The sequence below is a fragment of the Stegodyphus dumicola genome, chromosome 11 (genome assembly GCF_044657685.1).
Source record: "Stegodyphus dumicola isolate Sdum_Otavi_A_Nest chromosome 11, ASM4465768v1".
In the NCBI taxonomy this organism is placed as follows: domain Eukaryota; kingdom Metazoa; phylum Arthropoda; class Arachnida; order Araneae; family Eresidae; genus Stegodyphus; species Stegodyphus dumicola.
Window position 1 is genome coordinate 4916858 of NC_140778.1, and position 22478 is coordinate 4939335.

The 22478-nt window shown below is 34.1% G+C and overlaps 1 long non-coding RNA gene across 1 annotated transcript in view; it reads right to left on the bottom strand.

The window, feature by feature from the left end:
* Positions 1-11269: 11269 nt before the first annotated feature.
* Positions 11270-22478, bottom strand: part of LOC146993762 (uncharacterized) — a 240511-nt gene continuing 229302 nt past the window's right edge. The window contains exon 2 of the long non-coding RNA XR_015043888.1: positions 11270-11327. This is a non-coding gene — a long non-coding RNA (uncharacterized LOC146993762). The remainder of the gene's footprint in view (positions 11328-22478) is intronic.

Sequence of the window (22478 nt, forward strand, 5' to 3'; positions counted from 1 at the left end):
GCTACACAGAAAAATTTGACAGGGTAGGTAGTTGTCAAACAGTCGTGGGACTTAGAATATTATTAAACAAATATATCAAAACAAAAGATATTGCATAAAATCAAAAATGAGATACATATGTATTAAGACCACAGTAAAACATACAAAAGTAACTTCGGATCGTGATTCAAGTGAAATTATATGCATAGATACAGATTTTTGAAAATTTAAGCAAAATTAGCACTAAGAATTTCGAGATCGACTAGTCAAAACACTGAATTTAAGCAGTTATAAGTACAGTTTAAAATGCAAAGATTAGGAAGAAACACACATATTTATAATTAACATATACTGTTTGAAGAATTCACTTTAGCTGGGATCTTTAAGCAGAATATTGGTTCAGTTATTAAGTTGTAAAGTTCTTTGACAAATTTAAAAAAAAAGTGCTGAAGAAGTGTTAAGTCCGAGTAATGATATTGGAAAAAAATAAGTTTAAACGTCAGTGCTGTACAGGGATGGAAAGGAAATTAAATTCCTACCTTGTGCTTTCGTAGATCGAGTATTAGAGGCTGAGATGTAGATTTTTGAAATTTTAACCAATTTTTTGCACATAGAAATCCGGCCTTAGATCTTAGTACTAGCAAGGGCACCACGTGGTTGCGGGCGGCAGGTCCTCCGTCGAAGGCACGGCGTCGGAGGTGAACAGAATGTCAGACGTCGTACGAGCCAGAGGGGAAATCTTAGATGATATAACCAGACAACTCAATGCCTTGGGAAAGTTGAATCCATCTTGTTTGACCAGGGTAATCCACAGATATGGAATTTTTCACAGAAATACACCAACTTCATGGATGTGAAAATTACATACGCTTGTATACAGTGGCGTAGCTAGCATAACTGGCGCCCGGGGCACGATACCTTTTTGGCGCCCCCCCGAAAAACATATAGTACTGTAATATATAGAACATACTCGTAATAAAAATATAAGACAAAAATAAAAGATTACAGTACCTAACTTAAAATATTAAAATATTCTATAATATATTACGAACAGTCGCTGCAAGTACTCGTCTATAAAATACCGTACTGTTTCTCGAGATATATAGGAACACAGGCTCAGGTTAGACTTTAAATTTGAGACAAAAGAATCTTGTCAAAAAACCAAGACTGGAATTGGATTCGGAAATCTGTCTGTCAGTAGAAAAATCGGACATACGGTCATCTAGAATAAATTAAGGATGTTATTTATTTTACGTACTTATTTAATTAAAAAAAAACTTACAATTTTCAAACAATTTGAAAGTTAATATATATAAGGTCGCTATATTAATAATAATATAACATTATATTATAATAAATGGATACAATTAATTATTAGGCATATATTTTTCTTGCCTTGGATGAAGCAAATTTGTCAATTACTTCATCAAAGTCGATCATTTCAAATTTTTCTCTTTCTACACTTAAAAATGCTAGGTCACTTAGGCGATCTTGTCCCATCGTTGATCGTAGATGTGTCAAAATTAATTTTAATTTGCTAAACGAACGTTCACAGCTAGCTATTGATACTGAAATAGTAAGGAGTATTTGTAGAGCGACTCTCAGGTTTGGAAAAACATCTTCTCCATACGATATTATAAAGGAAAGAAGCTGTAATGGAGTTTTAAGTTCAATTTCTTTTCTACTGTGGAGTAACATCTTGCAATCACATATTTCGACATAGAGTTCTGTTTCATTAAAATCTGTATTGTAAAATTCACCCAAATTTTTACAATTCTTTTCAAGATCGTTATCAACATTACCCTTGTTTAATAACTTTTCAACGTCCAGTAAAAATCCAAATTTGGAGTTAAGATCACTTAGTCGTGTGAATCGCTTATTTATTTCCTGCTGCAGACGATCAAGAACGCTTTTCATAACGCGAGAAATTTCACTTTCTGCGGAAAGGCCAACGTCTCTAGACAATTCTCCGGGCATTCTTCGGCGTCTTCTAACACGTATTGTTGTATCAATACCCCACTTTTCGCAAAGAGACTTAGCCTTTTCTATTGCATCTTTACAGATCTCGTCTCGAATTTCTGCAAGTTCAGTCGCTAAAGACTCAAGATCATGAAACGCTTCTCTAAAATTCATTTTAGGATCTTGTAACCTAAGCTGCACACGATCAATTCTTCTCAGGATTTTATGCCAGAAATGGACTAAAGTTATGAAACTAAAATTCAGTATATTTTGCAATAAAAGTTCAGCTTCACTTCTGATGTCACTTGTGGTAGTACCATCCTCTGCTAATTTTTCTAATAGTTCCACTAATTCTTCCAGTCCTCCAACAATAACGCTAACCGCTTCTGCTTTGGCGCTCCATCGTGTTTCAGATTCACGTTTAACAGTTTTCTTTAAAGCATTTTTTAATAATTCCCACCGTAATGTTGAACGTGAGAAAAAGAGATATATGTTTTCAATTATTCCAAAGCATGTTATAACGATTGGATCTTGCTTAGCTGCAGTGACTCCTACTAAATTTAATGAGTGGTTATTACAATTTACAAATAATGCTTTATTATTTTTTTGCATAATTCTTTGTTGAACGCCAGATATGCGACCTGACATCACGGCAGCATTATCATAACATTGTGATCTACAATTTGATAATGAAATCTGATCGGAATTTAATTTTTCTAAAATTGTATTTTCAATTGAGGCTGCATCTTTAGCATGTATTTCAATAAACCCTAAAAAAGATTCTTTGATGGAAACCTTTCTGTTGGTAAAATCAATATCTACATACCTAAAGACTTGCGACATTTGTTCTCTATGAGTGATATCAGGAGTCGAATCAAATAAAAGTCCGTAATATTTATTTCTTTTGATGTCACTTATTAGTTGATTTCGAACTATGGATGCCAAAAGATGAATAAATTCATTTTGGATTTGTGGTGATAGGTATGAGACAGTTCTTGGCGTTTCTATGACATTTTTTAGATGAGTAGCTAGCAGTGGATCAAACTGAGCTACAAGTTTAAGTAAAGATAATAAGTTTCCGACATTTGTACCGTCTTGAAGCGCTAGATTTTCAACATGACCACGTAGAGGAAGAATTTGTATAATCAGATACTTCATACAAGCTAATATCCGTTGCAATATATTTCGCCACCGTTCTTTTTCAGACTGTATATTTGCTTCTAATGATTCATCGATTCCCGTTTTATTAATTAATCTTCTTTCCGCTTCTTTCCACGTTGTGAACGATTTTCGATGAATTTGACTTCTTTCATGGCTAATCAATTTATCTTTTTTCCTCCATTTATTAAAACCAGATGCTGTTGCGAAAGATGACTGTGTAGCGAAGTTTGATGTAACAAACAGTAAACAACAAAAGCAGTACGCTGCGTTATTTTTTGGTGAATATAATAACCAAGATCGGTTTATTTCAGTTCCTTCTTCTTCAGTACCGATTCGTCGAAAAAACCAAGATTTTGGCATTAGGCGATTAGTATATGTTGCTATTGCATTTAGACTGGATTCGTTTTGAAATATGTGGGATCCCAGAATAATCATTTCGGTGCGAAGATGGTTCGATATTACGATGGAACGATTATTAGAGAATTTTAAATAAGCAACATCTTTGAACTCCAGAACATCCGGAATCGCAGTGAGTGTTTCTGTTGCATTTTTTGTACTTATTAAGTATGGACATGCATTTGGGACTCCTGATGTACTTGGACCCCCAACTTCATCATCTTTAGTGTATTTTATTTGTTGTGATGTGTTATCACATAAACGTTTAGCAGCAATAGAAATACAGTTTGAATCTGATTTCAGTTCTTCATCCATCTTAACCTCTGGTTTTTCTTTTTGAGATTTGTTTATTAAATATAATTCCATTCTTATTCTGGAGTTCTGAGCTTCTTTTTCTTGCTCTAGTTTTCTTTTCCGATTCTGAGAACCGCTAAGTTTTTTCCTTGGCATTGACATAGTCTAAATAAAAAATAATTTGTGACAGTTGCGGGAAGAGAAGTTATTAAAGACATAAAAAGACATTAAAGGCAATTACATACAATTAAAAATGGAAAATTTCTGCAACTATTAGTGAAAGGCAGGGCTGGATTTAAACTTGATGAGGCCCTAAGCTATTTGAAAACTGGGGCCCTTTATAAGTCTGTTATACTATATTTTAAATTTTTTTGGAGGGGCCCTAAAGCTTGTGTAGCTTATACGTAAATCCTGCACTGGTGGTACAGAAATGTGAGTTGCATTTTTGTATAAAGTTTATAGGATTCCCCACTGTGTAATGCTAAGTTAACGTTGAAGGTGTCGAATTTTAAGAACTAATTAGCGAATAATCGCTTAAGTTCGAATGACAAGAAACAACAAGATGGAAGGGTAACTAACCCTTTATTATTCAAATAAGATTTAACAGAACTCCGTCTTGGAGTTGTACAATAAAACGGACACTTGGGCTTGAACTGAAGAGACTAAGAATTAAACTAAACTAATCTTAAACTAAAGAGATATAGCCGAAGATATCAAGATTCTAACGGAGCTGGCCCCTTAACGCTAATTGACTGCGAAGCTATGGAGGGCCTAAAGTACGGCCGTAACAATAGCTTAAGAGAGAGTAGCCCAAAAAGACGGACGCGTGCTAAGCAGAATCTCTGGTATCTCTCTCCCTCACCGCTCTTCCTCATTAGTATTCAGACGTGTTTCTAAAACTATGTTCTGGCCGGATGTGGTAAGTTGAAGTTTAGAAGCGATAGGAAAGAAAGTTTAACTCAAAATTTAACTATTAAAAAAATTAACATAATCCTTACAAGCTAGCTACTGCGGAAATTTGGGAGCTCTAGACTTGAAATAGAAAATTGAGGAGCTTAGGTCAATTAGTGTTTAAAAGGATTTATAAGCCTCTGGTATAAATAATCCCTTTGATTTTCCATTGTTATAAAGTATTTGAACTCAGAAATCTTTTGTAGGCTATTTCAGCACTAGAATATATTGCATATGCTACATAAAAATAAATACACAGTTCTTAAATTTTAATAATCAACTAGCATATAATAATAAAACGTTATAATGCGTATAAGATAGTTTGGCTGAAGATAGGCTTTCAACTGATGCAGAAACTGAATTTTAGCTAAGTACTAAATTCACATTATGATAATTATTTGTTAAACAATAATACAACTACTTTAACAGAATTCCAATTAATTATACTATTACAAAGATAACTTGCAAACAAGCACAAATACTAATAAAGAGTTGTTGAGTATAACATAATATAAAGGTAAAATTATACAGAAGGAGTCAATTAAATATGCCTAAGTGTATAATAATGAAGAAAAGTTAGTGAAGGGGTATAATGCTATCGTTATTGTCACGCTCACTAAACAAACATGGCTGACACTTTTAGCAGCGAGATTGAGATTAATTGGAAAATAATATTTAAGCCGCGCTACCCCTTGAAGGATGGTAGTTAGGACAGAAATAAAAGTAAATGAGAGTAAGCCTATAAGGTATTTCTCCACTTCCCTAGCGTGCCTTCGTAGTGTAACGGTAGCACGCTGGGCCGGTATTCCAGAGGTCCGTGGTTCGATTCCCGGCGAAGGCGGTTGCATATTTTTCATCTTTTTTGCTTCCTATTAACCTAATGTCTCTACAAGTGGCGCCCGAACTAAAAGGGTTGTGGATGATGATTCTCTGCACCCAGGATTTGGCGACTAGGTCCCCTAAAACCCTAGTCGCCCTTTAAAAAGGGGAGTATATAAGGTATTTCTCCCACTTCCCTAGCGTGCTTTCGTGGTGTAACGGTAGCACGCTGGGCCGGTATTCCAGAGATCCGTGGTTTGATTCCCGGCGAAGGCGGTTGCATATTTTTCAACTTTGCTGCTTCCAGTTAACCTAATGTCTCTACAAGCCTAGCTAAATAAGCCTAGCTAAAGAAGCCTAGCGTGGCTGTCTTCGTTCGAACAGAATTGAAGCACTTGTATTTTTAAACTGAAAGTCAACAATAACAATTCCGGGACTTGGAAAAGATTCCTATGCATTCTTCGGTCTGTTTCATAAACACACTAACAGCAACACCACGCAGTGGCGTAACTAGAATTCTTGGGCCCCTATGGAAAAAAATTTCCTGGGTCCCTATCCCAATAAATTTAATGTGCATAAAAAAATTTTAAAAAAAATTTTTAAGTGAAAAGTTAAAAAAAAAAATCGATTATTCCAGGAGCCTATGTTTTCATGATTTTTATCACATCTGGATTAATTGTTAAAAAATAAAAGCACGTTCTTAGGGAACCAGTTGAAAGGTACGTAATATGAAGAAAGAATAAAAAGGAAGATAGTTTCCCCTGGCCAACTGGTGAAATGCATATTTGCTTCAGTCTGGGTGTTTAACGTCAGATGATTTTAATTCAGTTATTTAAGACTTTTTGTGTGCGTGCGTGTGAGTGCGAGAGACAGATTTTTCTCTCCTGTCACTGAAATACATACTGATAATAAATGAATAAGTCTATATAAAAAAAAGAAACATGTCGACGTAAAGTATAGCATTAAGAAAAGGAAAAAATCCTAGATTTGCGGAAATTTTTATATAAAATCCAAGAAGTTCGTTATATGTTTTAAATTTTTATATAAAATCTGCACCCATCTAAGTTTTTTCGCTTCATTTAGCAAACTTATAAATAATTGGTTATATTATAAACTGACAGACAATATAATTGATAAACGTACAGAAAAGATATTACATTAATATATAGAACTCTGTGATTTACTCAGCTTACGAACATGATTTATGCAATAATATATAAGTAACAAATAAGAACTTTTATGTTGTAAATGATACATTTGTTAAATATAAAACATATTTATCATAAACTTCAAAAAGAAAACTGTTTGAATATACAATTTTTGTGGAAAATATGTAAAATTTTTTCTGTCTTTTTAAAAATCCTTTTGGTACACTAAACTACTTGAATACATGATTTTTATAAAAAAATATGAATGCTAAATTTTTTTCCTGTTTCCTTTTAATTTTCCCTCAGCCCGTACTGCTCTTCTTCTCTAATTCCCCCCTCCCCCAATAAGTGTAATTATAACATTGGTAGCTAAAATTCATCATAAAGATTTCTCATCATTGGATCAAAGATCATTGGATTTCTGTTCTGAAGGTATTTATAAATAATAAAAGTTGTGCTTCCAGTGCATTAGCAAAGTCTTCTTTATATGTTTTCTGTAGTTTTGAAACATTATTAATAATTTCCGTATTTGTTAACGATGACAGTGTTTTAGGTTCCAAAAATGAAAACATCATTGCGATTATTGTCATTCTAGTCATTCTGTACTTTAACTGAGAATTTAAAATGTCAAGAGCAGCATAGAAAACAGTTACTTTAAAAGACATTTCGGAATTTTCAAGCCTGTTATCCTCACATAACTCATCAAATTTTTGTCTTTATTTTTATTTTATTTTTCAAATTTAGTTTCTATGCCCCATTTATTTTCAATAAACTCAGCTTATTTCATAATGTCTTCAAACTTGTTTCTCATATCTTGCATATTAATAGAAACGCTTTTTAGATGTTGATGAGCTCCATTCAAGTCGATTGATTTTCGATTGTCGAGTCGATTGATTGATTAATCGATTCTACAGCTATAGCGCAGGACATGTTTAAACAATTTTGTTTTTAATTTTTGGCCTGTTATTATGTTTCCTAATGTATGGAAACATATATTATATTTATATTCCATATTTATCATCAAAATATTTCATGTTAATATAACAATACGTTATTAATATTAGTAGACATTTGAATTGTTAATGGTGATAAGTTTGGATTTTCAAATAAATCGATTAAAAGTTTAGCTGAATTGAATTTTTAAATTATAAGAATTTAGTTTGTGTAATATTACAAATCAATAACTTACCTTTATAATGAAGAATTATATTTGAGATCACGTTTAATTTTAAAGAAAAACTTCTGTTCGTTCTCGTCACAGACTAGAGAAATGGCATTAGAATAAGAGCAAGTTTAAGTTCAATTTACTGTTCTGAGTCATCAGCCAATTACAAGTATACTTGAGGGGTAGCGTTTCACATTTCAACACAGCTGTGTAGCGAAGAAAGGGACTCCGCCTCCATTATAAATTTCCAGTGTCTTCCCAAGTTGAGTCATAGTAAAACTTTCATCCAAGATTTCATTGTAAAGATGTCCACTTCCCTTTTAAAACGTTGTAACATCTTTTTTTTTTTTTTTTTTTTTTCTTCCAGTTAAATCGTACTATTATTATTGTCATATTCCAAAGATACATAATACATGACCTGCAATATCTTTCTACATTTCCTCTGTACTATAAATGCATTTCAGTTAATGCATAATTATTAAATACTTTGACAGTAAAAATTGTGGATATTCGAATATTTTTAGGAAATTCTTCACAAGTTTACGATGAAATCATAAACAGGTAGAAACAAATTTTATTGATATGTATCCATAGAGCTTTGAAAATGACTGTGTAATACGAAGTGGAAATTTTAAAATTAAACTCATTGGTATGAGGATTTATCTAAATTTAGATACCCACTATAGCAGAATAAGACGATTCCCTTCTAAGTTTCAATTTCCCAGAAATGTTTAATAATTTGTAATTAAGCTTATCGACACTAACGTATATTTGAGGATGAGTGCTCACACTCTGTGGCGTGGTTTCTAAAAGTAGTACACATAAATACTTGTTTAGGAAACAAGTACAATGTTTCTTCATAATTAGTTAAAATAAAGTTGTATGAAACAAGCTTTGCGCACTTCGTAGAGAAATGCGCAAAACTTCATTTAATGAAAATAGGTTTGTTGTACCCCAGATGGATCAAAAAGCAAAAATCAGTTAGGAAAAGCGGATATATTTTAGGAGCATTAATATTTATGATTACTGTTATCTGTTTTATTTGCATCTTGGAAAGCTATTTATGTCTCAGAAATTAACGACCTCAGATTTCCAGTTTTTACATTGTTTATAAATTAAGTAGTATCAATTTTTTATCTATCTATCATTAATTTATTAATGACAAAAATATAAAAAATAAATATAATGTATGGGAACATATATTAATGGAAGCTATTTATGTCTTAGAAAAGTAATGCTGTGGTGCTGAAATAAAAGATAATAATGTACAAAAGGATTTTATGAGTGAAAATCGCATCATTTACTATTAAAACGTATTAATTAAATTTTTTGACTTGCGAAATTATTGAAATATTGGAATAACGGGGCGAATTCTTTTCTGAAATATTCCATTTGTTTGTGTGGTGAAGATAGCAATGTAATTCGCGTTCTTTTAAATGTTGAAATGCAACTTAAAACTATTAGAACAACGCTGCCATTGATATTTTTAATATTTTCGGTAATTAATTTATCAACATTTACGAAGTAGTATCTACTTTTAGTTGAGTTATGCCATTTTTATTGTCATTATTATATTATTATTGACGGTTTCACGTACTGAGTGCTCTGGAAAGTAAATTAAAAGCAAAAGCAAAGCAAATTGTAAAATTTCCTTTCAAATAATGATTAGAAAGGCGTTCTTGCCCTTAGGCAAATAGTCCTCGAGTGCTTTATTATTATATAATAATTCAATTTCGTTAAAATAACGTATAAGTTATTGCGCATTACTGAATTATGCGCTTAAATGTTTCACGTTGTTAAAATGAATTGTAATTTATTGTATTTTTTCAAACGAAGGGAAATTAATATATTACTTTCGAAACAAATTTAATGTCTTCAGAGTTATCTTTTACAGATAAGTGTGAATTTTTGGTAGATGGGTAATTTTACAGGTTAAGAAACACCACAGCTCTTTTCTTTTCTAAAGCAAATCTATTAAATCCTCCAGTATTAAAATATGCTTAGTAAGTAAGATATAGTTTACGAGTGCTATGCCTTCAGATTTCATTCTCGATTAGGGATTTTAAAGAATTCCTAACCGGCATTTTATCTGCAATGTGAGAATATTTTGAAAAATTGGATAAATATTGATTTACTCATTATTTCAAGTAAAAATATTTATCCATTCCATTTCCTCTCCCCATAAGTGAAGAAAAATAAAAAGTACATTTCCTCTGTACTATAAATGCATTTCAGTTAATGCATAATTAATGATAACTATAAATGTACTATAAATGCGTTCAGTTAATGCAGTTAATTCATAATAATGAATTTCGATAAATTTAATGAACAAAAGCAATTTACCTCGACAATTAACTGAAATATTTCGCCGCTTAATGTTTGAGCATCTGAATGAAACTTTGTGTTCTTAGCTCGTGTGTCGTAAAACTTCCCCCTTTTCTCGGCTCTTGAATTCATTCCATGGAGGTTCCTTTCTTACCTCCATGATTCATTCAAAGATCCCTAAGCGGAACGGGAAATCTCTCCTTTCCAAATGTGGTGTCATAAATTCTTTGCGTTTCCTGTCCGGCATTTCGACATGTGGGTGGGGCAAAGTCCTTTCATGGCACAACTGCTCAACTTACGTCAATGATTTTGTGTCCTTAAGAAAGGAAAGAAAAGCACATATTCTAGAGTTAGCTGTTAGCAATTGATACTTACGAATGAAATTCCCTCCTCCAGCTTATTAGTGTAAAAAACCGAGGAAAAAAAATCAATCCGCCTTTAACTGTAATACCAATCGTACTTCTAAATCCAAACTATTTCTGTCCCTTACCCTGCCTCCTGGTGCGACTGCACAGATTGCAAGTACCGTCATTTATTACATTGTGAGAACTATACAAAAGGGAAAAAAATACAAGATAAAAATATACATAAATAATAATTAATCTTCTTTTTTTGAAACTCCAATTCCAAACTCATCAAGGTTAATGAATTAAAGCTTCTATATATATGTAATAGAATTCGTCTTTTAAGTTTAAACATGTAAATGTAGTTCAACAGGACATTTAAGGGCCCCCTAAGCCTTCGGGCCCCTATGCGACGGCATTCCTTGCATACCCTTATTTACGCCACTGACACCACGTGATTTGCTGCTGTGGAGTATCCGTCGACGGTGCGGCTGTGAGAAAAACGGGCATGGAACTTTGGCGGAACGTGGTTATCACATAACAATTTCAGACGCAAAATGGAATCGTCAAGTTGATGTTAAAAAGTAAAATGCATATCAAAGATTTCTATAGCTATAGTTTCAGCCCCCGAATAAATAATAGTTCAAGGTCGAAGGGTTATAATATGAGACTGTACTGTTTGTTATCGTTTTAAAATAAAAAGCGGGAGCTATACATGCATTTCGTAAAAAAAAAAAAAAAAAAAAAAAAAAAAAAAAAAAAAAAAAAAAAAAAAAAAAAAAAAATCTCTATTTTAGAAGAATAAAGTGGTCAGAAAGAACGTTTTATATACGGAGATATTTGATTGATGTACTGCAAGCATAAACATTTATTACACATTTTATCAGACAAATAAAAAAAATAATTAATTATATTACAATAATTATTAATTTATAAATACATTTTCCAAAAATCGATCAAAATAAAAACTGAAATTTTCCGGAAAATCTTGTTTGGAGACAATTTGGCGCCCCTCTGCGAGCGGCGCCCGGGGCATCATACACCCCCTTGCCCCCCCCCGTCGCTACGCCACTGCTTGTATAATGCTTCACTATACAGTAGACACTCTAACGAAGACAATGGACGAATCACATAAACACTAATAACTTCAAAACCACTGCACTCACAAACACAAAACTTATACCGAAATGCACTTCTATCATTCAGACACACGACTTGACAAATTATTTTCACTACACAAAAGAATGGACTGCTCACAAAAGGGAAGCATTGAAAATTCCAAGTGCGGTAACTGCCGGAAACTTCAAGTTGCTTTTTATCATGGGCGTGTTTGTTCCCCTGCAATTAACGCAGCAAAAGTAAAAAAACACTAGCTCTGTTAAACCGTGCATCTCTCACGCGGAAATCGCCAAAATACAGGCTGCTGCACAAATTTCAAACACCATTGCTAGCCTCCAAGACTCGTCTAGTGTTAGTGCCAGGTTGGTTAATAACTGTAATACTAATAGCAGTGAATTGTGTAACAATCCTTCAGTACTAGTGATCTTACTGGTCAAATTCAAATCTCTGAATTTTTTCTTTGTTCAAAGGTATGACTGAGTTACATAAAAGTTTTAGAAAAAAAGTAGAATTTAAATTATAAATAGTATATTCAAAAACTGTATGCCTAGTTCAAAGCGGCTAGTGATCATATTGATAAAATGTATAATTTTTCTTGAAATGACTAATGAAATTAACAATTATGACTCAGTCCAATAACGTGTATGCCATACACAACAGTTACATGGAATGCAGGTGGTCAAAAATATTAAAGCTTCGAGTTAGATTGAGAGCATTAATAAATGCGAGAATTCTACTTATTAATGTATATGTATTAAGTACGGGTATAATAATGTATATATATATTAAATACAGGTCTAATAATGTATATGTATTAAATACGGTTCTATGTATTAAATACGCGTTGTATTTTCTATTATTCTATTTTAAACCCAAATAACGATTATATTATTCTTATTGTATTTCTAAAGTTATAATCTATTTGTAATTTTGGTTTAATTAATAAAGATATTTGCTCGCTAACCTAACTGATCATTCAGTTAATAAAGGTGAGTACGGTACGGTGTTTCTCATTAAAATCACTAATTAGTAGTTCCCTAATCCCCTCATTTATCGCAAAATACGCAGGACATCAAACCAGTCTTATATTGAGAGGATGAATGAACGTTCTTCGAATCATAATCTGACAATGGCAGAGAGCACCATTAATAGCTACAGTACGCAACACAGGAGAGCCCTTATTACTAACTGGGCAGGATATACCACAGCTCTAGACCACACCCAACACATTTTCTCACACATACATAACAGGAATAACTTAGATGGTTTGTCTGGCATGATTTGATGATGAAACATTTAAGAGTGAAATATACTCTGCTCTTACCAAAAACTGCAAGGATGTTGCAGATGGAAAATTATGTAACCACATATCCCACCCTCAAACAGAAAATGCCGTGTCATTACGCAATACACAATTCTTTCCAAGAACATAAAGAACATACGCAAACAACATCCCTATTGTCTTGCCCTCGGAAATGCTTATATATGGATATCGAAAAAGGAAAAAATCACAGCTAAAGTCCGTAACTGGATCACACGGTCCGTAACTGGATTCCCCCACGGGCTACCACAAAAATTGTTTACGTTCCTGTGTTAGAATGGCGCCGAAATGGATGACGTAGTTTCGATTTTAAATATCCTTAATAAATTCAGTGACTCTTGGTCTATTTAAACCAAACGGCATACATTTAATAATAAAACATTATACGTAAACATTTAGTAATAAATTAAGCAATACAGAGAAGCATTTAAAATAAGAATTACAACCGTTACAAGCCAGCTACGCTTTTAGCGACCGAATTCTACAAACGACAAATCTCAAAAGCTTGTTGCCAACGCAGGGCAACGAAAAGGTGGAAATTAATTCGATAGGCGTGGAAGTGAACATACTCCCACCCTATCAGGTTTAGTCCTGATGCACAGGCAAAGATGAAAGTTTATTAATTGGTCTTTTGAAGACGCCAGTTTTAGTTTTGACTATAGCTACGCGAACTAAGCCGTCCTTGCCTAGATGGACATCGATGATCCGCCCTATAGGCCACGCTAAAGGTGGAAATCCATCTTCAATGACAAGAACCACCGTGTCGACCTTCAGGTTGGGTTTGGTGTGCTGCCACTTGGATCTCTGCTGAAGAGAAGTCAAGTACTCCTTTTTCCAGAGATTCGAAATCCGCGACGTAGATTCTGTGCAAGTTCCCACCTAGAACTCCTTGTGCGAACAGGCTGATGTGTCTCTGGAAAGGAAGTCAAGTATCACCTGTAATAAAATGAGAAGGGGTTAAAACATTAATAGAGTCAATATCAGAATCGTTCACGTAAGTAAGTGGACGTGAATTCAAAATAGCCTCGATCTGGGTAAGTAGTGTTGACAACTCTTTGTAGGTTAAAAGAGTCTCTTTCAATACTCTTCTCAGATGAAATTTCGCTGAGCGAATGCCGGCCTCCTCTTATTCCTCCGAAGTGGGGCTAAGCACGTGGTATAAAATGCCATTCAATAGATGACTTATTCAGTTCTCGGGAAACCGATTCTGTTGCATACAAGGAGGAACAAATCTGATTTAGTACTTGTAGTTTTCGGCATGCTCCCACAAAATCGGTACTGTTGTCACTATAAATGTGCCGTGGTGCACCGCGAAGTGAAATGAAAAGTCTAAGTGCAGCGATAAACGAGTCTGCCGTCAGGTCACTGACTGCATCTATATGCACAGCTTTAGTCGACAAGCAAACAGAGCTATGTAGCATTTCGTTGTTTTAGAACCATTACCCTTATTAAATTTCATGGTAATAGGACCAGCGTAATCCACACCAGATGCGTAAAAAGGTCTTTCCAAAGTCACACGATGTTCAGGTAAGTCACCCATCAGTTGCGGATTTGAAGCAGCTTTAAATCGATGTCATATTAAACAGTGGTTGACACAACTGCGTATCAGTTTCTTCCCTCCAATTATCCAGTAAGATTGCCTGATGATGTGTGATAATAAAGAAGAACCAGCATGAAAGTAAGTAATATGAAGTTCTTTCACTAGTAATATGCTAAATTTATGTCGAGAAGGAAGTATGACAGAATGTTTGATGTTAAATGCTAAAGATGAATTTCGAAGACGTTCTTCCACCCGTAAGAGACCATCTTTACCTAAGAATGGACACAGAGAACGTAGAGGGCTCTTCTTGGGTAAAGGTTTCTCTTCCTTAATACATTGTAAATCATCTTTGAAATAATGATTCTGATGGTTTGAGATGTTATATTTGTCACAAAAGTTTTCCACTTACGTGGATGAGCGGATGGCCAAGACAGAACTACCTTGGAATCCGTCCACGCATAGATTTCGTAATTAAACTTCTTTAAAATGTTCAAAAGAGATCGCATTAATCTGGTCAACAAATACGCAGCACAAAGTTCTAATCGCGGAATGGATACTTGCTTTATAGGCGCGACTTTAGTCTTTCATAAAAAAAAAATTAACCTTAACCTTACCATTGCATTTTTGGCGACAGTAAATGGCTGCTGCATAGGCCTGCGAAGATGCATCAGAAAATCTATGTAGTTGGATAACACTGTCTGTTGTAAGTTAGACACATCTCGGAATTTCACAATTATTGATTTGGCTGAATCTTTCTTGAAATTTAAACCAATCATCTGAGATATGCTGGGGAACAACTGAATCCCAGTCCCCTTTAACTAATAATAGCTTTTGATGGAATATTTTAATCAATATAGTGCAAAGAGATAGGAGACCTAAAGGATCGAAAATGCGAGCAGATTCTGCCAATATGCGTCTCTTTGTTATAGGTGCGTTGATGTGCATTGTAGCTTTAAAACTGAAGGTATCAGTAGTTGAATTCCAAAAAAGTCCTAAGACGTTCGAACTCGAATTAGGAGATATCTCGAAATCAGAATTCATTGAACAATGTTCCTTAAATTCAGTTAAGAATTCTACCGAATTTGAATTCCACTTCCTCAAATCAAAACCACGTGCATGTAAAATTGAAGATATTTTCTTGCAGACACATACTGCATCATCAACTGTATTTGCACCCGACAATAAGTCGTCCATATACATATCCTCTTGCAATATACGAGATACATCTGATTCCTCTTTAGAATCTAAATCCACCTGTATCAGACATCGAGTTGCTAAAAATGAAGCAGAGGAAAGACCATACCTAAGTGTTTTCAGCTTGTACGTGCACATTTCATCTCTGGAATTGTATCGCCAAACTGATAATTCTGATTAACTGATAATTCTGATCTTCAGGAGCTACCATCACCTGACAATACATCTTCTCCACATCGACTGTGAAAACAATTTTAGGAAATCGAAAATTAATCAAAATCTCAAAAATATTTCTTTGTAATTTCGGACTTACCCCTAAAAGAGAATTCAATGATATACCATTTTCAGATTTACAGGATGCATCAAAAACTACTCTTAATTTTGTCGTTGTGCTAGAAGGTTTAATGACCACATGATGAGGAAGATAAAACTTTTCTGTATCCGATCTGTTAGATAAATCATTATTAATCACAGTCATATGTCCTAACTGTTCATATTCATGTATAAAATCTTTATACTGTTTTTCAAATTCCGGATTATCTTTGAATTTTCGTTCCATGGAACGCAACCTAGAAATTGTTACCGGTTTTGAATCACCCAACTTCAAATGCGATATATAAATTGGAAGTTTTACAACAAATCGCCCATCTGAATTAACAGAATGAGTGTTTTGAAAATGTGATTCACAAAATTGTTCCTCAGGTGTCAGAAGTTCCTTCTTCCCAACATCGACAATATCCTCCATTTCCCAGAAACGCTTAAGTTCGTAATCAATATTTATATTATCTTCTAACTTTATGAAGTGTGAATTTGCCGTTTTTTGGACTTCCATATTATTTCCGGCCTTCCCAGCAATCACCCAACCAAAACTTTTCGAACCATATATTTGGCCACATCTTAAAACGGAGAAAAAATAATCAGCTCCTAAAATGAAATCAATTTCTCTGGGTTGAGCGAAATTCGGATCCGCTAACGGAATAGATTTACTGTATTCGATATGCTTTACATTAATAACTTGTTCCGGCAATGGCAAAGTTAACCTATCCAAAATGTATGCGTTAACATCAATTATTTCATTATTTAACCTTGATTTAATCTTTAAACCACTAGTAGAGCTACGAGTCTTGGAAGCTGGCACTTCCCCAATTCCCCAATTAACCTTTCATTCGTTCTTTTTAATCCTAATCTTCGAACAGCTCGTTCAGAAATAAACGAACTTTCACTTCCGGAATCCAATAGTAATTTAATTTCGATAGTTTCGCCACTGGACGAAAAGGCGAGTGCGAGAACTGTAGGCAAAATCACAGAGTTGCAATTTTTAATCGTATTACTGATAACTACCTGACCTTGACCCTCGCATGATTCATTCGAAATTCTCTCTGGAGTGCTTTCGTTTGCATTTGGCGCTGTTAAAAGCTGTACGTTGTTAGCTTTAATATCTTCATGCAACAAACTATTATGCGTTTTTGAATTACACAAATTACACTTTAACTGTGAATTACAGTTTTTGACTAGATGTGAATTTAAACATAAAGAACGCAATCTTTGTTTTCTTACAAAGTTCTTTCTAGCAGTAACATCCAAATTCTTAAATTTAACGCATTTATATAAAGCGTGAAGTCCGTTACATTTCGAACATTTAGTATTACTAAATTTAGAATTCTGTAACGTTTTAGAACTAACATTACTATTTTTATGATTTAGCTTCTGCTTCTTAATTTATAATAATTTCGAGAGAAGAACACCTTAAATTTAAAAATTCAAACAATGATTCCGATGTAGGAAAATCCTCTTCCGCTGTTTTCTGTGTCCATAACTTTCGAGTTTGCCGTAAAGTCAGCTAATTGCCGTAAATTAACATTATCAACCTGTGAAATACATTTTTGATCCAGAAATGTTTAATTAACGATTGTACAATTTGTTTCTTTTTATCGTACCTAGCGAGCAATTTTGCCCATGCTTCTTCATAACGGAATATGTTTGATTATAGAAGCTGGTTCATCAGCAAGTGATCTGATTAAATACTGAAATTTCTGTATATTCGATAATGAAGTATTATGCACTGTTGCAACAAACAAATCTTTAAAATTACCCGAAAATATAGGAATATTCAACTTCGGTAACTTAAAGTTACTAATATTAGAATTTTCTGAAACATTTGGCACATTAGCCACATTCAATACATCTAACAAATTTTGATACTGAAGTTTCAAACTAAAATACTTCGATTCAAAATCTTCAATTTCTGACTGTTCTTCTGGTAATTGGGCATCAAATTTATCAAAATCTGAATAAATCATTTCCAAGCCTCCAGATACAAAATTACTTCATTTTTAGATAAATTGGAAGAAATAGTATTTTGAAGCTTTGTGAAGGCCGCTTTTGACCTACTACGCAATCTAATGACAGTAGCTTGATCCATAATAAGCAATCGAAGTATTCAACTGCAAAATGAAAATCAATACAAAATAGATATAAAACTTCAAGAATCAAATTCAGATGTAAATCGAAATAAAAAGCACTTATCTATACTTGAATTGCTAACGAATTCACAATCTCACCGATGCCTCCAATAATTGTTTACGTTCCTGTGTTAGAATGGCGCCGAAATGGATGACGTAGTTTCGATTTTAAATATCCTTAATAAATCCAATGACTCTTGGTCTATTTAAACCAAACTGCATACATTTAATAATAAAACATCATACGCAAACATTTAGTAATAATTCAGCAGTACAGATAAGCATTTAAAATAAGAATTACAACCGTTACAGGCCAACTATGCTTTTAGCAACCGAATTCTACGAACGACAAATCTCAAAAGAATGTTGCCAACGCAGGGCAACGAAAAGGTGGAAATTAATTCGATAGGCATGGAAGTGAACATCAGTAATACGATTATCAAGTAAATGGATGCGAAGATTCACCAAATTATCCGTCTTATGATCAAGATTTAACATTTAAAAACCAACTGGAAGACTGTAATCAATACTCCGATTTCGAAGCCAGGAAAATCCCCAGATATCCCGGCTTTATATCCTCTGATTAGCTTACTTTCCACACTCAGCAAAACTGCTGAAGCAATTACACTCCATCGTGTTGACAGCTTCATAGATGACAACAAAGACATCATTCTTCAGCAGCATGGGTTCGGAAGGCAACAAACCCTCCACGACCCTCTATCATTAGAGGTTGACGGAATTTCTTACATAAAAACTTAGAAATCCCGAAACTACTGGATCACACTTTCTCCATATATCGAAAGCCTTTGACAGCTTGTGGCTGCAGGGTATTACCTACAAACTAATTACTCTGGAATTCCCAGATTACAACATTAACATAATTAATTCCTATCTTAATGACGGATAATTTATCGTTTTCTCTAATAACACACATTCTATACTCAAGAATATCCTTGAGGGAGTATCCAAAAATATACAAAAGGTTTGCTTTTCTGCTCTGCCCTTTTATCACATGTAGTCAACGATATCCCACATTTACCTAACACTCACAATGCTGCGACAATCACAATGGCACAAGTGCGCTAGTCGCTACAAGAATATATACATACACTGGAATTTCAGCTCATCAAATGGAAAATAAAATTTAATGTCGAAAAGACTGAAGCAGTTCTCGTCACCAGAACAAGAAATATCAATGTAACCATCAACATGTGCATTACCAATTATTCCGTAGACCAAGCAAGTAAAATAACTATTTGTCAACGTTTGTCACGGATCCCCACATTACTCGCATTATTAACAGGTTTTGGGCTTCCGAAATTTCACTCTGTGCCTTAATTTGCCGAAACTCCGTTATCTCTCTTGAACTACCAGAGAAAAAAGACTCGAATTGGTCATCCTATTTCTCTGCCACTCAAACGGGACAATGATCATCATTATATTTGCTGACTGGCGTGTCGAAGGGCACGGGTGCGTGTCCGGTGAAGGCACAGATGTTTGTAAATGAGTAGTATCTTTGCGGTATGGATCATTCTATGTATGTAGCCGGCCAAATATTCTTGCGAGAGGTTGAAGGCCGAGAAAGATTAATGGGAGACCATCGGACAAATCGCCTCGAGCTGTTCTTCTTTCAAACTGGTGGCAAATTTTAACAAATTCGAACCGTTACCTATATGCTAAGACCGAAAGCAGCGGGATCTATGCACAAGGTAACTCTATTCAGTACCTGTAATATACATGTATGTTAACTACTGTCGCAAACTTGATTTCTTGCCACAATGAATTTCATGGGCTTGATCTGATTCAGACAACCGAAATTAGTAAAAAAACAGCTATTTTAATTACAACAAATCAATGTTCAAGATTTGTTTTATGTTTTCTGTTATAACCCGAAAGCTTGGTTCAACAGGTTAAGGTAATTCTGAATGTTAGCCGTTAAAGTGCTTCTTTACAGATAGTTCAGCTTTGTAAGAAGGTTTAACCATCTCTAACGATTATTCTTTGCAGATTAGGTTTCTGCGCGGTTTACACTGTGTTGGATTAACAAAATGATTGTATTTTCCGAGCTGATAATACAACATTGTAGGATCCACGATATATTAGACTAAAACACTATTAAGAATTAATATTTCATTGTGCACAATAAACACTAAAAGGTAGTGTTGTGAACTTACAGGTCGTCCTAATAGTCCTTCTCAGCCGGCGAATACATTTTCCCTTCCATTAATTCGCATTATTATGACACTAATTATTATGGCAAAGATATATAACAATTTTAGGAATTAAATGATTTTGAGTCCAATTTTAGATTATTTTGATTATCATTAAAACCTAACACGAGTAACGAATCTGAAAATCTGCAAAGTGTCATATTAAACTAATTCAGAGATTTGAAGTTATGCATTTGATTATTTATGACTTGGCATTAAAATCGTTGTAGAATATTTTATTTCCATAATTATGTTCTTCTTTTACTACTGCTTGTATACTGATAGTCTGAAGAATCAGGGAACTTCCGGAATTAAATCAACGCACACATTAACTACGGACATGTAGATTAAAACAAATTTAATTGTAGAAAAAAAATATCTAGTAAGAAAATGCAGATCAATCTTTTCACTCCCAGTTTTCTGTATCCAGTTGAGAAACGTAGATTATATCAGACTTGTATAGAATAATAAAAAAAAATATTAAAAGTGACACTTGATCACGCAATAAATTTCAATACTTCGTTTCTGTTTCTAAACAGGTATATGGTATCCTCGTTCATTGCTGTCGATAAATATTAGGATTTAGTATCTCTGATAGCTTTTTAACAAAATCTGTCATAACACTTTACTTACTTTTCAACAAATGCTTGCACCTTTAACAAATTGAACTATTAAATACTTAGGAAAATTTGTTTCTCAAGTTTCAGATTTCTTCATGAAACACAATGTGAAATGGGAACAGGTTTCGATTCGATTTTGCCATGGATTTTTAAAATTATATTTGCAGTTAAGAGTTTATAATTATTATGAAAAAAATTATAAAGAATATGTTACCAGTTTTTTTGTATACTCTTGTGATATATATATTTGAAAAAAGTAACGTTAATTGTTTTCTAGTAAAAATGTGGCTTTGTACTCTATAAGTAACTTTATACTGTATTTTTTTAAAAGGAGTACGAAATGTTTTAGTTTAATATTAAAATTCAGTGCGTTTGCATAAACATACGCAATATACAGTATTCATTCGAGTTGTGGCTTTCATACGTGAAGGTTGTCTATCTCCGACGCTTCTCCGGTTTTAACTACGTGAATTTCTCGAAGTACGTCCTTTGCCTCGTGCATTATCGCTATGCCTAATGAACATCGTTCGGTCCTTGTGAACCAACCAGTCGTATGCTGTATTAAAGAATTTTGGTCATGCTTTGAATGATCCTGCAAATAAAGAGATATACGAAGCTCTTAACAATGTGGATGTTATGCAAGAACAATTACGAAAGGGCAGGCCTGTTAAGTCAGGCCTGCCCTTTATGGAAAAGGAAAACCTTTCGTTGGATCAATTCTGTGATAAAGATTTCATGAGAGACTTTCCCAAAAAGCATCCGATTGTGATTGAATTTCACCGAAGGCAAGCTGAAAGGAAGAGAAAGCAGTTTCTCATATCAAATAAATCTACAGATGATGAATGGCAAACGCCTACAAAGACTGCTAAGATTTTCGATGCTCCTGTTAAAGAACCGTTGAAACCCCCTACGAAGATTTCCGCTGCTACTGAGGTTTCCAAAGTAGTAATGTCGAATAGTTTTGAAGCTCTCGCTACAGTTTCTGATCCAGTGGCTATGGACTGTGCTGATAATTCTGACAAAGCTGGTAAAGATCTTATGTTCGTGTCTAACGCTAAGACCGATCATAAAAGTGAACGACTTCCTCCGATTTTCTGCCCAAAACCGGATGTGAAATGGAGGGAATAGCGAGGTCAAACTAACAAATTTGGTGTCAAGGATTACGTTGGTGTTTTGACTAACGATAAAATCACTCTGATTTTTAATACAACTGATCAAAGAGATAGAGCACTAGCTGTGCTATGAAAGATGGAGTGCAATTTAGCACCTTTCGCCCAAAGAAGGATACACCGCTTAAAGTGGTTATTCGTGGATTGCCTGACGACTCGTCTGTGGAAGAAATCAAGGCTGAGTTAGTTAAAGATGGATTAGTAACGCAATTTACCAAGAAAATTCATGGACAAGAAATGAAGTTACCTGTTTTCTTTGCTTCATTCAAGAGGAATGATGTGAGCAGAAACATTTACAGAAA